The sequence below is a fragment of the Mustela putorius genome, unplaced genomic scaffold (assembly GCF_011764305.1).
Source record: "Mustela putorius furo isolate JIRA1106 unplaced genomic scaffold, ASM1176430v1.1 tig00001094_pilon_pilon_pilon, whole genome shotgun sequence".
Taxonomy (NCBI): domain Eukaryota; kingdom Metazoa; phylum Chordata; class Mammalia; order Carnivora; family Mustelidae; genus Mustela; species Mustela putorius.
In genome coordinates, this window is record NW_025421566.1 from 2,250,303 (window position 1) to 2,273,065 (window position 22,763).

Below are 22,763 nucleotides of genomic sequence, written 5' to 3' on the forward strand. Positions count from 1 at the left end.
ATAGTTATCTTTTTCCGACTGGCTTATTTCGTTAAGCATAATACCCTCTAGTTCCATTCACGTCATTGCAAATGGCAAGATTTCTTTTCTTTTGATGGTTGCAGAGTATTACATTGTTCTTGGTGTGTTGAGTTTTCCAAGCTCTTTATACATATTGGATACTAGCCCTTTATTGGATATGTCATTTGCAGTATCATATCACAGTCTGTCAGTTGTCTTTTGGTCTTGCTCACTGTTTCCTTTTGATCTTGATGAAATCACAATAGTTCATTTGTTTCCTTGCTTCTGTTGACTCTGGTGATGTTCTTAGGAAGATGTTGCTGCGGTTGAGGCCAAAGAGGATGCTGCCTCTGGTCTCCTCAAGGATTTTGATGAAATCCTTTCTCACATTGAGGTCTTTCATCCATTGGGAGTCTATTTTTGTGTGTGGTGATCCAAGCATTCTTAACCAAGGAGCTCTTTAGCTGCCAGGTGTTTGAGTTCCTTAGGAACTTTTTCATGTGATTGATCTCCAGTTTCTAAGCATTGTGATCTGAGAATATGCAGGGAATATTCTCATTCTTTTGGTATAGGTTGAGTCCTGATTTGTGAGCCAGTCTGTGGTCTATTCTTGTGAATGTTCTATGTGAACTTGAGAAAATGAGTATTCTGTGGTTTTAGGGTGGAATATTCTGTATATATCTATGAGGTCCATGTGGTCCAATGTGTCATTTAATGCTTTCTTTATGGATTTTCTGCTTGTAGGATATTAGGCAGGTTACGATCTCCTACTATAATGTATTCATGTCATTATGACTCTTTATCTTGACTAACAGTTTCTTATGTAATTGGCTGCTCCTATATAGGGGGCATAGATACTAACAATTGTTAGATCGTCTTGGTGGATAGTGAGTGAGATCCATGTGCACTTGAGAGAATGAGTGCTCTGTTGTTTTAGGTAGGAATGTTATGTGTATATTGATGAGGTCCATCTGGCCCAATGTGTCAGAAAATGCTATTGTTTCTTTATGGATTTTCTTCTTGGATGATCTGTCTATTTATAAAAGAGGTGTGTTAAGATCTCCTACTATTTTTTTAAAGATTTTATTTATTCATCAGAGAGAGAGAGGGAGAGAGAGTGAGCACAGGCAGACAGAATGGCAGGAAGAGGCAGAGGGAGAAGCAGGCTCCCTACCGAGCAAGGAGCCCGATATCGGACTCCATCCCAGGACGCTGGTATCATGACCTGAGCCGAAGGCAGCTGCTTAAACAACTGAGCCACCCAGGCGTCCCAAGATCTCCTACTATTAATGCAGTTGTATTAATATGACTTTTTATCTTGATTAACAGTTTTCTTATGTAATTGGCTGCACAAATATTGGGGGCAGAGCTATTTACAGTTGTTAGCTCATCTTGGTTGATAGTCCCTTTAAGAATTATGTAAAGTCCTTCTGTATCTCTGACTATAGTCGTTATTTTAAAATCTAATTTATCAGATATGAGAATTGCTACGCCAGCCTTCTATTGAGTACATTGGCATGAAAGATGTTTCTCCGTCTTTTCACTTTAGGTCTGGGTGTATCTTTAGGTTCAAAAGTCTCTCGTAGACAACGTATGGATGGATCCTGTCATTTTATCCAACCTGCAACCCTGTGCCATTTTTTGGGGGCACATTTCGGTCTTTCACATTGAGAGTGATTATTCCTAGATATGTTTTTATTGACATTGTGTGACCTTTGAAGTCTATCTTTCTGTAAATTGTCTCTATATTTCTGTTCAGTGCTATTCTTAGGATTGTTTCCTCTTTTATAGAACCCCCATTCATATTCATTCAGTGTCGGCTTGGTAGTTGCATTGTCTTTTAAGACTTGCCGGTCTTGGAAACTCTTTATCTCTCCATCCATTTTGAATCTCAGTCTTGCTGGATAAAGTATTCCTGCTGCATGTTCTTCTTATTTAGTGCCATGAATATATCTTTCCAGGCCATTCTTGCTTGAGACGTCTCTGTGGAGAGGTCTGACGTGATTCTGATGGGCTTTCCTCTGTAAGTAAGGAACCTCTATGTACTAGTGGCTTTCAAAAGATTATACCTTCGATTATGATTCCTCAATTTGACTATCAGGTTTCTTGATGGTTTGTTTTGGTTATCTATAATCTTGGGAGGAGACCGTTAGGCCTCTAGTACATGATTGCTGGTTCAGTATGTGACATTGGGAAATTTTTCATGAAATCTTGTTTCACTAGATCTTTGAGACTTCTTTCTTTATCCTTCCCTTCAGGGATTTAGATAATTCTGACGTTGGAACGTTTACTGGCATTATTTATTTCCCTCATTCTTTTTCATGGTTTCTAAGCTGTTTGTTCACCATAGTATTAAAAGTCCTAGCAACAGCAGTCAGACAACAAAGAGAAATAAAAGGTATCCAAATTGGAAATGAAGAATTCAAACTCTTTCTCTTTGCAGATAACATGATTCTTTATATGGAAAACCCAAGAGACTCCACCCCCAAACCACTAGAACTCATACAGCAATTCATCAACTTGGCAGGATACAAAGTCAATGTGAAGAAATCAGTGGTTTTCTTGTACACTAACAATGAAAATACAGAAAAAGAAATTAGAGTATCAATTCAATTTAGTATAGCACTAAGAACGATAAGGTACCTGGGAATAAACCTAACCAAAGAGGTAAAGGAATTGTACTCGAGGAACTACAGAACACTCATGAAAATAATTGAAGAAGACACAAAAAGATGGAAGACCATTCCATGCTCTTGCATCAAAAGAATAAACAGTGTGAAATTGTCTATACTGCCTAGAGCAATGTATTCTTTTAATGCCATTCCAATCAAAATTGCTCTGGTATTCTTCAAAGAGATGCAACAAATAATCCTAAATTTTGAATGGAATCAGAAGAGACCCTGAATTGCTAAGGAAATGTTGAAAAACAAAAATAAAACTGGGGGCATCACATTACTTGAGTTCAAGCTTTACTACAAAGCTGTGATTATCAAAACAGAATGGTCCTGACATAAAAAATAGACACATAGACCAGTGGAATAGAATACAATAGAATATCGACCCTCAACTCTATGGGCAAATAATCTTCGACAAAACAGGAAAAAATATACAGTGGTAAAAATACAGTGTCTTCAATAAATGGTGATAGAACACTGGAATGCTATATGTAGGAGAATGAAACTCCACCATTCTCTTACACCATACACAAAGATAAACTCAAAATGGATAAAAGTCCTCAACGTGAGACAGGAATCCATCAGCAACCTAGAGGAGAATATAGGCAGTAATCTCTCTGATATGAGCCACAGAAACTTCTTTCAAATATACATTGAGATATCAACTTACACCAGTTAGAATGGCCAAAATTAGCAAGACAGGAAACAACATGTGTTGGAGGGTATGTGGAGAAAGGGGAGCCCTCTTCCACTGTTGGTGGGAATGCAAGTTGGTGCAGCCTCTTTGGAGAACAGTGTGGAGTTTCCTCAAGAAATTAAAAATGGAACTTCCCTATGACTCTGCCATTGCACTCGGTATTTACCCCAAAATACAGACGTAGTGAAAAGAAGGGCCATCTGTACCCCAATGTTTATAGCAGCAATGGCGGGTTGAAAAACTGTGGAAAGAACCAAGATGCCCTTCAACAGACAAATGGATAAGGAAGATGTAGTCCATATACACTATGGAGTATTATGACTCCATCAGAGGGACGAATACCCAACTTTTGTATTAACATGGATTTGACTGGAAGAGATTATGCTGAGTGAAATAAGTCAAGCAGAGAGAGTCAATTATTATATGGTATCACTTATTTGTGGAGCATAACTGAAAGCATGGAGGACATGGGTATTTAGAGGGAAGGGGTCAAAATCAAAAGTTTCTGCACAGACAAGAAAACAAAGAGGCAACCCACGGAGTGGGAGAAGATATTTGGAATTGACAGTACAGACAAAAGTTTGATATCCACGATCTATGAAGAACTCAACCTCAACTCGCACAAAACAGACAATCATATCAAAAAATGGGGAAATGATATGAACAGACATTTCTCCAATGGAGACATACAGAGAGCTGTCAGAAATGAAAAAAATGTTCATCATCACCAGTCATCAGGGAGATTCAAATGTAAAGCACATAGAGATATCACCTTACACCAGTTGAATGACCAAAATTAGCAAGATAGGAAACGTGTGTTGGAGGGGATGTGGAGAAAGGGGAACCCTCTTACACTGTTGATGGGAATGCAAATTGGTGCAGCCTCTTTGGAGAACGGTATTGATATTTCTCAAGAAATAAAAAATGGAGTTTCCCTATGACTCTGCAGTGAAAAGAAGGGTAATCTGTAACCCAAAGTTTATAGCAGCAATTCCCACGGTCGCCAAACTGTGGAAAGAACCAAGATACCTTCAAGGGATGAATAGATAAGGAAGATATGGTTCATATACAGTATGGAGTATTATGCCTCCATCAGAAAGGATTAATACCCAACTTTTATAGCTACATGGACAGGGCTGGAAGAGATTATTCTAGTGAAGTAACTCAAGCAGAGAGAGTCAAGTATCATATGGTTTCACTTAATTCTGGAGCATATCAAATATGTAAAATGTTTTTGTTTTTGTATTTGTTTTTTATCAAATGATGCACATGCACGTATTTGACAGAGAAACAAAGAGATTACCGTCAAGTAGTGGCACTGGAGAGGGGGGATCAGACTTGCCTCTTAGCATACTCTGAGACCAGAATCGAGGCCAAATACGTGCATGTGCATCATTTGATAAAAAAAAAAAATAGAAAAACAAAAACATTTTACAAGGATTGACTGAGGCCAGAGGATGGTTTATTTAATTTAGAACTAGGTCCCTTTGGAATGCAGCCAGGTATAGAGTACTTCCCACCATGCTAAAATGCTAGACCTTAGGTCTGAGCTCCCTTGTTCATTCTCCAATTATTTGTCTTCCTGGATCTCTCCTCCAACCTGTAGCATACGGTGGGACTGTAGTATACAGTGGGAATATCTGTCCCAATGTAATGGCCTTTTGTTGGCACATTGTTCATCCTCTCGGGGCTCCATGAGAACATGCCCATCTTCCTTAAGAGGCACTGTTTGCTTATCATCTGAAGCCATTTGGGGATAGTAATGAGAGGTTTAATGCAGTCTTCTGCTGCCATTTCTCCATTCAGTTTCCCAGAGGTAGCTGCAAAACCTGGTGGGAATGCTCAAGATTCTTCAACACTTGAATCCTCTTCAATACGTCCTTTTGGAGATACACGTTTTCATCTTGAAATGGGAGTATTGTCTTTCTGATGGCTTCAATTGTGCTATAGGTCTCTTCCAAGCTATATGTATCTTTAGTGGAAAGAAATCTTCTATGGGCAACAGAAGGACAAGACTGTTTAGTTTTTGCTCATTTCTTGTGGACCTTTTTTGCTTTTTTTTTTTTACTTTTAAATACTCATCTTTCCAAAAATCTGTTTATAGGGAAACGAGAATTTAGTCCTGAATACTTTAACTAACTATTGGTAGGTAAGTAATGTTCTCATTTTCGTATTTGTCCAACTTGGGTTTACTGTCCTTTTTCCCTTTATGGTATTTTCTATGGAGTTTGATTCATTTAGAGCAATTCCTCACTTCCACCCAATATTTTGTGTGTCTTATTGGTGTGTGTTTGTGTGTGTGTGTGTGTGTGTGTGTGTGTGTTGTCTGTTTGTGTTTCACATAACACTGATAACAAAATTTCAGGAGATAGGAAGTCAGTCTTTTAAGGATAGCAATTCAATTTGATATGCCTTGAAAGCTCACATTCGATCACTATCAGCCACAGTTCCTGCAAAGAATTTCCCAGCTAGTCTTCTTCTATAAACACATATTCTCACTAATCTGCCTTCAAACAAACACCAAATTGTGGGTGCCTGGTTAGAGTCATGTTTTTTGTCCCCTTTTCACTTGATTTTTACCATGTTCCTTGACTACCATTAGAGAATAAAATTGTATATTATTTGTCTTTCTGAGACTGATAGATGTGACGTAGTCCAATGCTCTCCACAACACTGCCACATGGGCAAGTGGCAAGAATTCATTCTTGCTTATGGCTGGGGAAGAGTCTGCGGTGCTTTTGGAGGACAGTGAGCTGGTAATAGTATCTGAGAACTCCAGGCTTGTCTTCATCCAGGAACACAACCGGAGTATTACAACATTAAATGCAATATGGCAGAAATGAACCTGAAGCGTACAAAGCAAACTCCACAACAAAAGAGAAAAGAATTCAAAGAAACTTTGGCATAAGCCTGGAAACATGGTTTGGGGAGACATTGGGGGTGCTTCAGAGGGCATTGAGACAATGCAAAGGGCAAAGGCACAGGAGCGAGGAACACACTGGGAACTAACATAATCATGTTTCCCAATGCCAGTGGCTGCAACCAGCAGAGGGTCTGAATGTCACGAGTTCTTGCCAACAAAGTGTCTTGAGTCCAGAGTTTTCAGATCAGCACTCTTGGAAGACATCGACTCGAAAGAACACTGTGTTTCTCCTGGAGATGACACCAACAAGCAAACAGATTCAGACAGCATGGGAACCATAATCAGAGACAATCCCAGGAGACACAGTAAGAAGATGGTTGGTTCTGGCAATGCATCCGTGAGAGCCAGTGTTCGTGGAGATGACTCAATGGGGACAGAAGAAATTTTGGGCTCTTGCCCCAGTAACATAAAGACTGAGCTACTGGCCAAAGACAGGTCAGTGAGGTCATTAGCGGCCTAATCTGCAAACACAAAATCCAAACCATGGAACACTTAGGGAACTCCCTTCTGCAGTCCCAGTTGCTTAGACCCAGGAGAACAGACTCTACCGTGGGGGACTAGAAAAAAGTGCTACCTATATCCTCTCCCCTGACCACAGCATTCAACAGGCGTTTATTCCATTGAGTTGGCTGAACATCTCCATTCACAAGCACAACAGAGCACACCAAGCTAAGCCTCATCAAATTCGGCCCAGACCCCAAACACTCCAAATGGCAGGCAAGGAGAGTCTCTGCAAATGACTGGCTCCAAGGACCAGGGACAGCCACAACACACAGCATGGGGCAAGCATGCCACACATATGGGAGACTCCCTCAAGGGGCATCCCCTGGGTATTTCATGATCACATTATCCTAAAAAAATTACACCCAGGATATAAAACAAAATAGGCTTTTCAACTAATGAAAAGAAGACAGAGACCTACATCCAATGCAAAGATAGAAGAATGATTTGATGTCGAGGAAAAAGAACAAGAAATGATCATGTGCAGGCAATTGAAGTTAAACTTTGACATGTAACACGACCATTGGAAGATTGAAATCAGCAGCCAGGAGACTCATTGTACATCAGAAAAACACAGAAGACATCAAGGAGTCCCGAACCACAGAGCTAAACGTGATTAAAAAAAAATTAAAGAGTCACTGATGAAATGATTTGTAGCAGACTGGGTGCAAAGTCCAGGAAGCTGGCAGAAGGAGAGCATCCAAATAGTGACCTGGAAGAAAAAGCTGGAAAATATGGAAGCAAATCTGAAGAGACAAGAAAGAATGGTGGAACATGACAATTAGCTTAAGGAGGTTATCTTACTCCAAGGAAGAGGTGCCTATTGAAGGAGAATAGGAGTGAGAGATAAAAAGAGGGCTCCACTTGTCTTTGAGAATTATGTGCTGAAAATGTCCCAAATCTGGTAGCAGAAACAGAGATCCAAATTCAGATGCACAGAGGATTCCTATCACCATCCACAGAAGAAGAGCACCACAAGACATAGTGTCATTCCCCCTGCAAAAGATAGCAGTGGAGGAATTCTCTTTACCCAAATATGCGTGGGAGAATAGTTTGTCCATAGCCAAGTCACTGACTTCAAGAGGACAAGCTAGATCATCTCTTGAAGCAGGTCAGATAGCTCAAGCAACACCTGGCCAAGCCAAAATCCGAATCGCCTGAATATCTGAACAATGACAAAGCAGCGGTACTTGTCTAGAACTAGGAGGTATAAAGAAGCAAAGTTTGGGTGACAGGGTGTTTCCATCAGTTCAGAGGCAGCCTTAAGCTCAAGTCATGATCAAGGGCCATGACATCGACTCTGGTCTCAGGTTCCCATATCAGGGGCAAGTCAGCTTCTCCCTCTCCAGCTCCACCCCCTCATTGTGATCTGTCTCTCTGTCAAATACGTGCATGTGCATCATTTGACAAAAAAACGAAAAAAAAAAAAAAAAAAAAAAAACAAAATCCAGTGTTCAAGGATTGACTTGGGCCAGAGGACGTTTTATTTAATTTGGACCCAGTTCCTATGGAATGCAGCCAGGTACAGAGCAACTCCTCCCATACTAAAATGCCAGACCTTTGCTCAGAGCTCCCTTGTTCATTCTTTTGCTCTTTGTCTTCCTGGATCTCCTCACCAACCTGTAGCATCCATTGTCTGTCCCCCGGTAGTTGCCCCTTGTTGACACATTATTCATCCTCTCCTGGCTCCATGAGAACATGCCCATTATAGGCAAGAAGCACTATTTGCTTATCACATAAAACCACTTGGGGGATGGTCATGTGAAATTTAGGGCAGGCTTGTGCTGCCACATCTCCATTCAGTTCCCCAGAGGGTAGCTGCACCAGCCTGTGGGAATGCTCAAGGTTCTTCAACATTCAAATCCTCTCAAATGCAGCCTTTTGGATATAAAAGTAGTCCTAATGATACGGGCATGAATGTCTTTCAGATAGCTTCATTTGGGCGATGGGTCTCTCCCAACATGCCCCGTGCTTGCTCCTGTGGACATAAAGTACATGAGTCCTTCCTGGACCTAAGGGTCTAGGGTATAGAGTATGCCTTTGGTGCTTGGTCAGTTTTAAAGATTGGGAGGCTGTTTTGACACAATTTACATAGAAACTGGAGGTACTCATGTCCTCGCTGCAAGACTCCAGGCATGTCTTTGGCATGGTTGTGGGTGTTCCCTTTAAGCTTTCCATGGGTGGCCCTTTTCCTGGTCAGAAGCGCCCTGATTGGGTGGGAGGACCATACCCATATACAGGGCGTGGAATTACTTCACTAAGGCTTTGTTTGAGACCTGATTGCTTCTTGACCTTTGGTGGCTAAGGTAGAATGGTGGATTCTTTTTTTTTTTTTAATTTTTTATTTTTTATAAACATATATTTTTATCCCCAGGGGTACAGGTCTGTGAATCTCCAGGTTTACACACTTCACAGCACTCACCAAATCACATACCCTCCCCAATGTCCATAATCCCACCCCCTTCTCCCAAACCCCCTCCCCCCGGCAACCCTCAGTTTGTTTTGTGAGATTAAGAGTCACTTATGGTTTGTCTCCCTCCCAATCCCATTTTGTTCATTTATTCTTCTCCTACCCACTTCATCCCCCATGTTGCATCACCACTTCCTCATATCAGGGAGATCATATGATAGTTGTCTTTCTCCGCTTGACTTATTTCACTAAGCATGATACGCTCTAGTTCCATCCATGTTGTCACAAATGGCAAGATTTCATTTCCTTTGATGGCTGCATAGTATTCCATTGTGTATATATACCACATCTTCTTGATCCATTCATCTGTTGATGGACATCTAGGTTCTTTCCATAGTTTGGCTATTGTGGACATTGCTGCTATAAACATTTGGGTGCATGTGTCCCTTTGGATCACTACATTTGTATCTTTAGGGTAAATACCCAATCGGGCAATTGCTGGGTCATAGGGCAGTTCTATTTTCAACATTTTGAGGAACCTCCATGCTGTTTTCCAGAGTGGCTGCACCAGCTTGCATTCCCACCAACAGTGTAGGAGGGTTCCCCTTTCTCCGCATCCTCACCAGCATCTGTCATTTCCTGACTTGTTGATTTTAGCCATTCTGACTGGTGTGAGGTGATATCGCATTGTGGTTTTGATTTGTATTTCCCTGATGCCGAGTGATATGGAGCACTTTTTCATGTGTCTGTTCACCATCTGGATGTCTTCTTTGCAGAAATGTCTGTTCATGTCTTCTGCCCATTTCTTGATTGGATTATTTGTTCTTTGGGTGTTGAGTTTGCTAAGTTCTTTATAGATTCTGGACACTAGTCCTTTATCTGATATGTCGTTTGCAAATATCTTCTCCCATTCTGTCAGATGTCTTTTGATTTTGTTAACTGTTTCCTTTGCTGTGCAAAAGCTTTTGATCTTGATGAAATCCCAGTAGTTCATTTTTTCCCTTGCTTCCCTTGCCTTTTGCGTTGTTCCTAGGAAGATGTTGCTGCAGCAGAGGTCGAAGAGGTTGCTGCCCGTGTTCTCCTCAAGGATTTTGATGGATTCCTTTCGTACATTGAGGTCCTTCATCCATTTTGAGTCTATTTTTGTGTGTGGTGTAAGGAAATGGTCCAATTTCATTTTTCTGCATGTGGCTGTCCAATTTTCCCAGCACCATTTATTGAAAAGTCTGTCTTTTTTCCATTGCACATTCTTTCCTGCTTTGTCGAAGATTAGTTGACCATAGATTTGAGGGTCTATTTCTGGGCTCTCTATTCTGTTCCATTGATCTATGTGTCTGTTTTTGTGCCAGTACCATGCTGTCTTGATGATGACAGCTTTGTAATAGAGCTTGAAGTCCGGAATTGTGATGCCACCAACGTTGGCTTTCTTTTTCAATATCCCTTTGGCTATTCGAGGTCCTTTCTTGTTGCATATAAATTTTAGAATTATTTGTTCCATTTCTTTGAAAAAGATGGATGGTACTTTGATAGGTATTGCATTAAATGTGTAGATTACTTTAGGTAGCATAAACATTTTCACAATATTTATTCTTCCAATCCAGGAGCATGGAACATTTTTCCATTTCTTTGTGTCTTCCTCAATTTCTTTCATGTGTACTTTATAGTTTTCTGAGTATAGATTCTGTGTCACTTTGGTTAGGTTTATTCCTAGGTATCTTATGGTTTTGGATGCAATTGTAAATGGGATTGACTCCTTAATATCTGTTTCTTCTGTTTTGCTGTTGGTGTAGAGAAATGCAACTGATTTCTGTGCATTGATTTTATATCCTGACACTTTACTGAATTCCTGTATAAGTTCTAGCAGTTTTGGAGTGGAGTCTTTTGGGTTTTCCACATATAGTATCATATCATCTGCGAAGAGTGATAATTTGACTTCTTCTTTGCCGATTTGGATGCCTTTAATTTCCTTTTGTTGTCTGATTGCTGAGGCTAGGACCTCTAGTACGATGTTGAATAGCAGTGGTGATAATGGACATCCCTGCCGTGTTCCTGTCCTTAGCAGAAAAGCTTTCAGTTTTTCTCCATTGAGAATGATATTTGCGGTTGGTTTTTCATAGATGGCTTTGATGATATTGAGGTATGTGCCCTCTATCCCTACACTTTGAAGAGTTTTGATCAGGAAGGGATGTTGTACTTTGTCAAATGCTTTTTCAGCATCTATTGAGAGTATCATATGGTTCTTGTTCTTTCTTTTATTGATGTGTTGTATCACATTGACTGATTTGCGGATGTTGAACCAACCTTGCAGCCCTGGAATAAATCCGACTTGGTCGTGGTGAATAATCTTTTTAATGTACTGTTGAATCCTATTGGCTAGTATTTTGTTGAGTATTTTCGCATCTGTGTTCATCAAGGATATCGGTCTATAGCTCTCTGTTTTGGTGGGATCCTTGTCTGGTTTTGGGATCAAGGTGATGCTGGCCTCATAAAATGAGTTTGGAAGTTTTCCTTCCATTTCTATTTTTTGGAACAGTTTCAGGAGAATAGGAATTAGTTCTTCTTTAAATGTTTGGTAGAATTCCCCTGGGAAGCCGTCTGGCCCTGGGCTTTTGTTTGTTTGGAGATTTTTAATGACGGTTTCAATCTTCTTACTGGTTATGGGTCTGTTCAGGCTTTCTATTTCTTCCTGGTTCAGTTGTGGTAGTTTATATGTTTCTAGGAATGCATCCATTTCTTCCAGATTGTCAAATTTATTGCCGTAGTGTTGCTCATAGTATGTTCTTATAATAGTTTGTATTTCTTTGGTGTTCGTTGTGATCTCTCCTCTTTCATTCATGATTTTATTTATTTGGGTCCTTTCTCTTTTCTTTTTGATAAGTCGGGCCAGGGGTTTATCAATTTTATTAATTCTTTCAAAGAACCAGCTCCTACTTTCGTTGATTTGTTCTATTGTTTTTTTGGTTTCTATTTCATTGATTTCTGCTCTGATCTTTATGATTTCTCTTCTCCTGCTGGGCTTAGGGTTTCTTTCTTGTTCTTTCTCCAGCTCCTTTAGGTGCAGGGTTAGGTTGTGTACCTGAGACCTTTCTTGTTTCTTGAGAAAGGCTTGTACCGCTATATATTTTCCTCTCAGGACTGCCTTTGTTGTGTCCCACAGATTTTGAACCGTTGTATTTTCATTATCATTTGTTTCCATGATTTTTTTCAATTCTTCTTTAATTTCCCGGTTGACCCATTCATTCTTTAGAAGGATACTGTTTAGTCTCCATGTATTTGGGTTCTTTCCAAACTTCCTTTTGTGGTTGAGTTCTAGCTTTAGAGCATTGTGGTCTGAAAATATGCAGGGAATGATCCCAATCTTTTGATACCGGTTGAGTCCTGATTTAGGACCGAGGATGTGATCTATTCTGGAGAATGTTCCATGTGCACTAGAGAAGAATGTGTATTCTGTTGCTTTGGGATGAAATGTTCTGAATATATCTGTGATGTCCATCTGGTCCAGTGTGTCGATTAAGGCCTTTATTTCCTTGCTGATCTTTTGCTTGGATGACCTGTCCATTTCAGTGAGGGGAGTGTTAAAGTCCCCTACTATTATTGTATTATTGTTGATGTGTTTCTTTGATTTTGTTATTAATTGGTTTATATAGTTGGCTGCTCCCACATTGGGGGCATAGATATTTAAAATTGTTAAATCTTCTTGTTGTATAGACCCTTTGAGTGTGATATAGTGTCCTTCCTCATCTCTTATTATAGTCTTTGGCTTAAAATCTAATTGATCTGATATAAGTATTGCCACTCCTGCTTTCTTCTGATGTCCATTAGCATGGTAAATTCTTTTCCACCCCCTCACTTTAAATCTGGAGGTGTCTTCGGGCTTAAAATATGTTTCTTGGAGGCAACATATAGATGGGTTTTGTTTTTTTATCCATTCTGATACCCTGTGTCTTTTGACAGGGGCATTTAGCCCATTCACATTCAGGGTGACTATTGAGAGATATGAATTTAGTGCCATTGTATTGCCTGTAAGGTGACTGTTACTGTATATGGTCTCTGTTCCTTTCTGATCTACCACTTGTAGGCTCTCTCTTTGCTTAGAGGACCCCTTTCAATATTTCTTGTAGAGCTGGTTTGGTATTTGCAAATTCTTTCAGTTGTTGTTTGTCCTGGAAGCTTTTAATCTCTCCTTCTATTTTCAATGATAGCCTAGCTGGATATAGTATTCTTGGCTGCATGTTTTTCTCGTTTGGTGCTCTGAAAATATCATGCCAGCTCTTTCTGGCCTGCCAGGTCTCTGTGGATAAGTCAGCTGCCAATCTAATATTTTTACCATTGTATGTTACAGACTTCTTTTTCCGGGCTGCTTTCAGGATTTTCTCTTTGTCATTGAGACTTGTAAATTTTACTATTAGGTAACGGGGTGTGGGCCTATTCTTATTGATTTTGAGGGGCATTCTCTGAGCCTCCTGAATTTTGATGCTCGTTCCCTTTGCCATATTGGGGAAATTCTCCCCAATAATTCTCTCCAGTATACCTTCTGCTCCCCTCTCTCTTTCTTCTTCTTCATGAATCCCAATTATTCTAATGTTGTTTCATCTTATGGTGTCACTTATCTCTCGAATTCTCCCCTTGTGGTCCATTAGCTGTTTGTCCCTCTTTTGCTCAGCTTCTTTATTCTCTGTCATTTGGTCTTCTATATCACTAATTCTTTCTTCTGCCTCATTTATCCTAGCAGTTAGAGCCTCCATTTTTGATTGCACCTCATTAATAGCTTTTTTGATTTCACCTTGGTTAGATTTTAGTTCTTTTATTTCTCCAGAAAGGGCTTTTATATCTCTCAAGAGGGTTTCTCTAATATCTTCCATGCCTTTTTCGAGCCCAGCTAGAACCTTGAGAATTGTCATTCTGAACTCTAAATCTGACATATTACCGATGTCTGTATTGATTAGGTCCCTAGCCTTCGGTACTGCCTATTGTTCTTTTTTTTGTGTTGAATTTTTACGTCTTGTCATTTTGTCCAGATAAGAGTAAATGAAGTGGCAAGTAAAATACTAAAAGGGTGGCAACAACCCCAGGAAAATATTCTTTAACCAAATTAGAAGAGATCCAAAATCGTGAGTGGGGAGAAAGGGGTTAAAAAGAGGTTCAAAAAGGAAGAAAGAAAAAAAAAACAAAAAAAAAAAAAAAAAAAAAGAAAAGAAAAGAAAAGAATTTTTAAAAAAAGAAAACACCTAAGAAAAATGTAAAAAAATATATATATATATATTAGATAAACTAGTAAAAAATCGTTAAAAAAGAAAAAGGTAACAGTTAAAAAAAAATTTTACCCGAAGGCAAGGAAAAAAAAAATGAGAAAAAAAAATTAAATTAACTGCAAGACTAAAAAAAATCACAGGAAAAAAGCCATGAGTTCCGTGCTTGGCTTTCTCCTCCTCTGGAATTCTGCTGCTCTCCTTGGTATTGAAACCGCACTCCTTGGTAGGTGAACTTGGTCTCGGCTGGATTTCTTGTTGATCTTCTGGGGGAGGGGCCTGTTGTAGTTATTCTCAAGTGTCTTTGCCCCAGGCGGAATTACACCGCCCTTACCCGGGGCCGGGTTAGTAATCCGCTCGGGTTTGCTTTCAGGAGCTTTTGTTCCCTGAGCGCTTTCCGTGTAGAGTTCCAGAGGACGGGAATACAAATGGCGGCCTCCTGGTCTCCGGCCCGGAGGAGCCGAGAGCCCAGGGCCCCACTCCTCAGTGCGCCCTCAGAGAACCGCGCCCAGTTACTCCCGTCTGCCTGACCTCCAGCCCCGCTCCGAGCTCACCGAGCCTGCCACCGGTTCAAGGTAACACGGAGCTGCGTGCTTACTGTCAGCTCTGTCTCTGTAGCCAGCTTTCCCGTTCCAATAGCCGCAAGTTCTGCGACACTCAGACACCCCCGATCCTTCTGTGACCCTGCGGGACCTGAGGCCACGCTGACCCCGCGTGGGCTTCACCCCGGTTTAGCCTCTGGAGCGATGTCCCTCAGCGGAACAGACTTTTAAAAGTCCTGATTTTGTGCGTGGTTGCTCCGCTGCTTGCCGGGAGCCGGCCCCTCCCCTTGGGGTCTATCTTCCCGTCGCTTTGGATTCACTTCTCCGCCGGTCCTACCTTTCAGAAAGTGGTTGTTTTTCTGTTTCCAGAATTGCTGTTCTTCTTCTCTTCGATCTGCCGATGGATTTTCAGGTGTTTGCAATCTTTAGATAAGCTATCTAGCTGATCTCTGGCTAGCTGAAGCAGTCTCAGCTTGCTACTTCTCCGCCATCTTGACTCCTCCCCCCAGAATGGTGGATTCTTCTCTTTAACCAGTGTCCATAGGGCTGGTGCTGACAGTCACCCCCCAAAGACTACCAATTCGGACATGGAGAAGGTGACACCAACTCGCTTCACAAACAGCCTTGGTGAGAGACCCAGGTGCCTTCAGCGGTTTGGGAGGCTTGGGAACCTCTTGGCCCTCCCATGACTAATCCATCCAAGTATACTCCTCAGGAGTGGATTGATGATAAGTGCTTGCTATGACCTTTGTGACATCACAGAAAGTGGCTTCACTGGAACGCAGTCCCTCTCTGATAACCTTTGAGTCCTATGGCTTTAGGTAGGAAGTCCTGGGAAAGAGAAAGAGAGCTCTTTGAGCCTCATCAAGAACTCAGGTAGTCTTGGGTTTTAATGTCCCACTTCCCTTTCTAGACAAAGAGAAAAGGAAATAACATTCCGTATACTATTCTTTAAGGCCAGAATTTCTCAAGAGATGGTTAGATTTAATTATTTCCACTGCAATTTCTTGAGATCTCAATAAACAGTGAGGCATTTTGTGTATCAACAGCTCTCCGTGGGGTTTGTCATCCTGTGGGTGAGAGTCCTTTCTCAGCATCTTTTCCCCATGGGTCCGTGATAACTAAGGGATGGAAAGTCCATTTCCAATGAAAATTGTTAGCCATAGATGTATTTTGCTTTTTGTTTCCTCATCTCCTAGTGTTCTCAAACACTAGTCATAAGGGATTAGGGCTATATCTACATGTCTTTACCTCAAACACATTTGCAAAGGCTTCAAGAAGAGTGATATTCTGCATCAGAGCTAACTCTTATTTTAGAGCCCTGGAGAGCACTTTTTGTCATCGTTAGTTAGCTCTACTTGCTGTGGTAAAGGGAATAGCCATGTTGATAAAGTCCCTTTAATCATCGGAAAAGGAACGGCCTATATTGATGGCCTGCAATCCCCACTCCAGCAGAGCTGTGGATTTAACCACAATGCCCTTGCAAAGATTCTTGGATAAAGAAAGTGTGGTCCATATTGTCAACAGATTATTTTTCAGCCATCAGGGAGGATGAAAACCTGGTACTTGCCTTTACATTAATGACCCATAACTGGGTCATGTGAAATGAAAAAAGAGAAGCAAAAAAAGAAAAGGAAAATATAATATCATATGGCTTCCCTCGTATGTCCCCAGGAGGAATACCATGGCCCTTAGTAAAGAAAGGAAAACTGATGGGGAAGAAGTCACAGAAGTAGACAAACCAGGGGTGACTCAGGTTCTGAGAACCAAGCTATGGGTTACAGAAAAGATAGTCATTTAAGGAATGAGGGAACTGATTAATGGTTGTTAAGGAGTATGGCATATATTAGAAGAAGCACTAGGTCATATACGGAACTGAAACAAATGACAGTAGATAGGCTGGTTTCAAAAGAACAAAAAAATATTAAAAGAAAAACAATCTGTCCTTTGCAAAACCAGATGAGGAGAGACAGAGAAAAGGAAAGAATTATAATTTTTTTGTCTTTACTTATTGAAATGGCATATAATTTATTTCCTATAGTGTCTTTAACTGAATTGGGTCTTTATACTTGTAAACTAGAGCCTCCCTGCCTCCATTTCTGGAATCAATAGAAGAAACAACCTTCCCTTCATTAAATGTCTAGAAGAGTTGCTCAGGAAAATGATTTGTACCTGGCCTTCTGTGTGTGGCAGAGGTTTGATTACTGCTTCAAATGCTTTAGTTACTAGTAGAGAGCTCAGATTTTGTAGATTTACTGACCTAAACTTGGGAGTTGATATGTGTCTTGGAATAAATTCTTTTCTCTCAGTTCTTGGATTTGCTGGCATAATTGTGTACAGGGGTATTTCAGGGTTTTTTTTTTCTATCAGCTTTCATGTGGATTTATACTTTCAGCTGTGTGCTTATCTCCCTGTTTTATTCAGGTAATGGCTTCCCTAGTTTATTAAAGTTTTCAAAAGTGACGTTTGAGTTCTTTTGATTTTTTCCTTTTGGTTTGTTTGTGTTTCCTTTATTTCTATAATCAAATGTAGTATTTCATTTTTTCTGTTAACTTTGGAGTTTGGTTCTTCTTCTTATTATTATTCCTTATGGCATCCAGTTAGGTCTCTATTTTTCTGTGTTTTTAATTTTTGAAATACACGCATTTAACCTCTATTGTTTCCACATAAAATGTTTTCACATCACCCCGAAAACATTTTATGGGGAAACAATATAGGTTAAGTTTCTTGGCTTTCCTTATTTCATGGCACAGTCTGATCTTCCTTTGGATGTTCTTTCTTTGATTCATTGCTAGTTTAGTAGTGTGTTGTGTTTTCCACCTACTAGTGTCTGGGTTTGTTTCACATTCATAAGTGATTTCTTTCCGTTTTCATACCTTCATGGTCATAAGTATACAAGATACTTATTCTTCCATTCTTTCACTTTATATACTTCCATTAATTATGACTTGATTTGGACTCCAGCACACTATCTGTGATACACAAATTTTGATCTGACCTTTGGAAGAACTTCTCTTATGGTCCTCAGAGACAAAATTTTATGCATGTGGTCAGGTGGTCTAGAGACTCCATGATGATGTCTGTTACTCCTTACCACCTTTGCGTCTGGATGTTCTGTACTGTGTTGAAAGAGGATATCGTAGTTCCCAACAATATTGGATTGAGGACCCCGTCTCCCTTCCTTTCTGTTAATATGGTTTCAACATTTAGATACATCCATGTTGGTGGTGTATATATTGGCAATTCTTTCAAGTTTCTGAAGTCTTGATGCTCCATCAAGACAAAACACCTTCCGGTAATCTTGTGTCTCTCAATGTCATAAAATATCTCTATCTGCCATAGGCGCAATCACTTTGGCTTCCTTCTCTTTGTCATTTGCATAACCTATATCTTCCCATTTCCTTCACTTTCAAGATATGTGTATCTTCATATTCTTTGGAAATCTCCTATGGGTAACGGAAGGTCGAGCTCGTTTACTTTTTGTTGTTTTCTTGTGGACAGTTTGGCCTTTTATCTTTTCTTTTTTTCTTTTCTTTTCTTTTCCTTTTCTTTTCTTTTTCTTTTTTAAATTTTCATCCCGTTCAACAATCTGTTTGTAGTGATGGGAGAATTTAGTCCTGAATAGTTGAACTAATTATTGATAGGTAAGGAGTAAACATTCTCATTTTGGTTGATTTCTGACTTGGATTCTCTGTGCTTTTCGCCTGTATATCATTTTATTTGGTGTTTGCTTCCTTTATTGTGATTCCTCTATTTGTCTCCATCTTTTGTGTATCTTATCTGTGTGTGAGTGTGTGTGTGTATTTGTCTGTGTGTGTTTCACATAACATTTATAATTAAATTTCAAGAGGTAGTAAGTTGGTCTTCTTTGGATAACAATCCAATTAGACATGCCTTGAAAATTCAGAATCCATCACTTTCAGCCACATTTCCTACAAAGTATGTCCTAGGTAGTCCTCTTTTTTAAATACATATTCTAAGAAACCTACCTTCAAACAAACACCATATATTGTGTGCCTGTTTAGAGTTGTCTTGTTTGTACATTTTTCCTATGCTTTTTTCACATATCTCTTGACTAATATGAGAGAGTAAAATCGTATGTTATTTGTCATTCTGAGACTGATAGGTGTGACATAGCCCAATGCTCTCCATAACACTGCCAAAAGGGGCAAGTGGCAAGAATTCATTCTTTCTAATGCCTCAGTAAGAATCCGAGGTACCTTTGGAGGACAGTGAGATGGTAGTAGTGTCTGAGAACTCCACGCTTTCTTCAGTCATGAACACAACTGGAGGATTACCACATCAACTACAATTGGTGGAAACTGAACTGAAGCCTACAAACTAAACTCCATGGCAAAAGAGAAAATAAGTTGCAGAAACTAGGGGAGATGATTGGAGACATGGCTTAAGAAGACATGGGCAGTTGGTGCTTCAGAGGGCAGTAAGCCAATGCAAAGGACAAAGGCACAGGAGAGTGGAGCATACTGGGAACTCACAAGGAGCATATTTCCGAATGTCATTGGTTGTGACCATCAGAGGGTCTGCATTGCATGCATCTTGCCAACAAAGGGTCTTGAATCCTGGAGATTTCATATCAGCAGGCTTGGCAGACATCGACTCAAGAGAACACTGGTTTTCTCCTGGAGAGTGCACCAACAAGGAACCATATGCAGACAGACTGGAAACTATAATTAGAGACAATACCAGGAGAAACAGTGGGAAAATGGACGGTGAGGATATTAGCTGCCTAACCTGTAAACAAGAAATCCCAAGCACTGGAACACTTTGGGATGCTTTCCTCAGTCCAAGTTGCTTAGTCCCAGGAAAGCAGACTCTCCTGTAGTGGACTGGAAGAAAGCCCTGCCTCATGCTCTCTTTTGGCCATTACACTCTGCAAGCCTTCATCCTGTTGAGTTGGTTGAATGTCTCCTTTCACGGGCACCCCAGAGCCCAGCAAGCTAAGCCTCAGCATATTCAGCCCAGACCCAAACACATCAAATGGCAGGATTCTAGAGCCCCTGCAGATAACTGGCCTCTAATACAGGGGGAAAGCAACAACACAACCTCAAAGGGCATGCATGCCACACACACACACACCTTAGGCTCTCTCAATGGCCAGCCATTGGGCACTCCACCACCTCTTCTTCCTAAATAAATTACTCTCAGGCTAGAAAACAGAATTGGATTTTGAGTACAGAGAAGAAGACAGAAATTTAGATTCTATTCAAAGATGGAAGTATCAATTGATGCCAAGGAAAAGGAACAAAAAAATGATCATGGCCACGCAATACGAGTGAAACCTCTATAACTGTCACGCCCAATGGAGGATCGAACTCTATAGCCAGGATACTCCCTGTACATAAAAAAAAAAAAAAAATACAGAAGACATCAGGAAGTATTTAACCACAGAGATAAAACTGATTTAAAAAAGATAAAATAAAGAGTTCATGATGAAAAGATGGGTAGCGGATTGGATGTAAAGTCAAAAAAGCTGAAAGAATCTGAGGATAAAATTATTGACTTGAAAGAATAATACTGGAAAATAAGAAAGCAAATCCAAAGAGAGAAGAAAGAATGATTGAACCTGACAATGAGCTTAGGGAAATCATGGATTCCAAGGAATGGAAAGATGTGCCTATTTAATGAGAACTAGGACCAAGAGAAAAGAAGACAGCTGAAACTTTTTTTTTTTTTTTTTTTTTTGATAAATCACTCAGAAAATGTCCCTCTTCTGGGAGCAGAAGCAGTGATCCAGATTCAGGGGCAAATAAGACTCCCAACCACTGAAGCAGAGCAACAGAAGACATAGTATCATTCCCCAAGCAAAATCTACAATGGAGGAATTTTATGTACCCAAATATGCGTGGGAGAGTAGTTTGTCCATAGTCAATCACGGACTTGAAAGGAACAAGCTACATCAGCTTCAAAGCAGGTCAGAGAACTCAAGCAACACCAGCCCAAGCCAAAATCTGTATTCCCTGAATTGCTGACAAAGACAGAGCAGTGGTTCTTGCATAGAACTAGGAGGTATTCAGAAGAGAAAGACTGGGTCCAGAGTGTGTCCATCAGTTCAGAAATGGCCTTATATCATCTCATGATCCCAGGGACATGGCATCAACTCTGGTCTCAGGTTCCCTTCCCGGGGCAAGTCAGGTTCTCTCTCTCAAGCTCCACCACCTCATTGTGATCTCTCTGTTTCTCTGTCAAATATGTGCATGTGCATCATTTGAAAAACAAAACAAAACAAAACTAAACAAAAAAAAACAGGGTACAAGGATTCAATGGGGCCAGAGGAGGTTTTATTTAATTTGGACCTAGGTCCCTATGGAATGCAGCCTGGTACAGAGTACCATCCTAAAATGCCAGACATTGGCTCTGAGCTTTTTTGTTCTTATTGTTTGTGTGTGTGTGTGTGTGTGTGTGTGTGTGTGTGTGTGTGTTTTTGTTTTGTTTTTGTCTTCCTGTATCTTCTCACAAACCTGTAGCATCATAGTCTGACCTGGTGTAATGGCCCTTGTCTATACATTGTTCCTCCTCTCCTGGATCAATTAGATTATCTCTATATTCTGCAAGAGGCACTGTTTGCTAATCACTTCATACTATTTGTTGGATGGTAATTGGAGGGTTAAGGTAGGATTGTCCTGCCACATCTCCATGCAGCTCCCCAGAGGGTAACTGCACCACCCTGTGGAAATACTCAAGGTTCTTCGACATTCGACATTCGAAATCTCTTTAATGTGTCCTTTTGGAGATACAAGATGTCATCCTGAAACAGGCATGAGTCTTTCAGATGGCTCTAATAGGGCTATGGCTCTCTTCCAACATCCTCCATGTTTGCTCCTGTGACACCAAGTGCATGAGTCCTTCTTGGGCCTAAAGTCCGAGGGTGTAATGTCTGTCTTTGGTGCTTGGTCAGTTTTGAAGATTGGGAGGTAGTTTTAGCACGATTTCTTGAAACGCTAGAAGTACTCAAGTCCTCACTGTTGAAGACTTCAGACCTGTCTTTGGCATGGTTGCAGGTGTTCCATTTAAACTTTCCTTGGGTGGCCATTTTCCTGGACAGAAGTGCCCTGATTGGGTGGGAGGACCATACCCATGTGCAGGGTGCGGAGTTCTAACCCTTAGGCTTTGGTTGAAGCCTGATTGTTTCTTGGTCTTTCATGGGTAAGATGGAATGCTGAATCCTTGCATTTCTTCGGAGTCCAGAGGGCCGGTGTTGATTGTCATGACCAAACTACAAATTCGGCCATGGAGAAGGTGACAACAACTCGCTTTGAAAGCTGCCTTGGTGAGAGACCCAGGCGGCTCCAGTGGTTTGGGAGTGCTTGGGATAATTTTGGCCCACACATGACTACTTTAGGCAAGTGTAATTATCAGGAGTGTTTTCTATGTCTTCAAAGCTTTGTGACATCACAGAAGCTGGCTTCACTGAAGGAGCAGTCCCTGTTTCATGACCTTTGATTCCTATGGCTTTAGGTAGGAAGCCCGATGAGAACTAAAAAACATTCCTCTGAGCCTAATCAAAAACTCAGGGTGTCTTTGTGTTAATGTCCCACTTTCCATTTCTAGACAAAGAGTAAAGAGAATGACCTCGGTATAACCATTTTTGAGGCCAATATTTCTCCAGAAATGGCCAGGTGTTACAATTTCCACTTCAATTTCTAGAGATCTCAAGAAACAGTGAGGCATCTTGGCTATCGATAGCCTTCTGTGGGGTTTGTGATACTGTGGGTGAGAGGGTCCTTTGTCAATGTCTTTCCCCTATG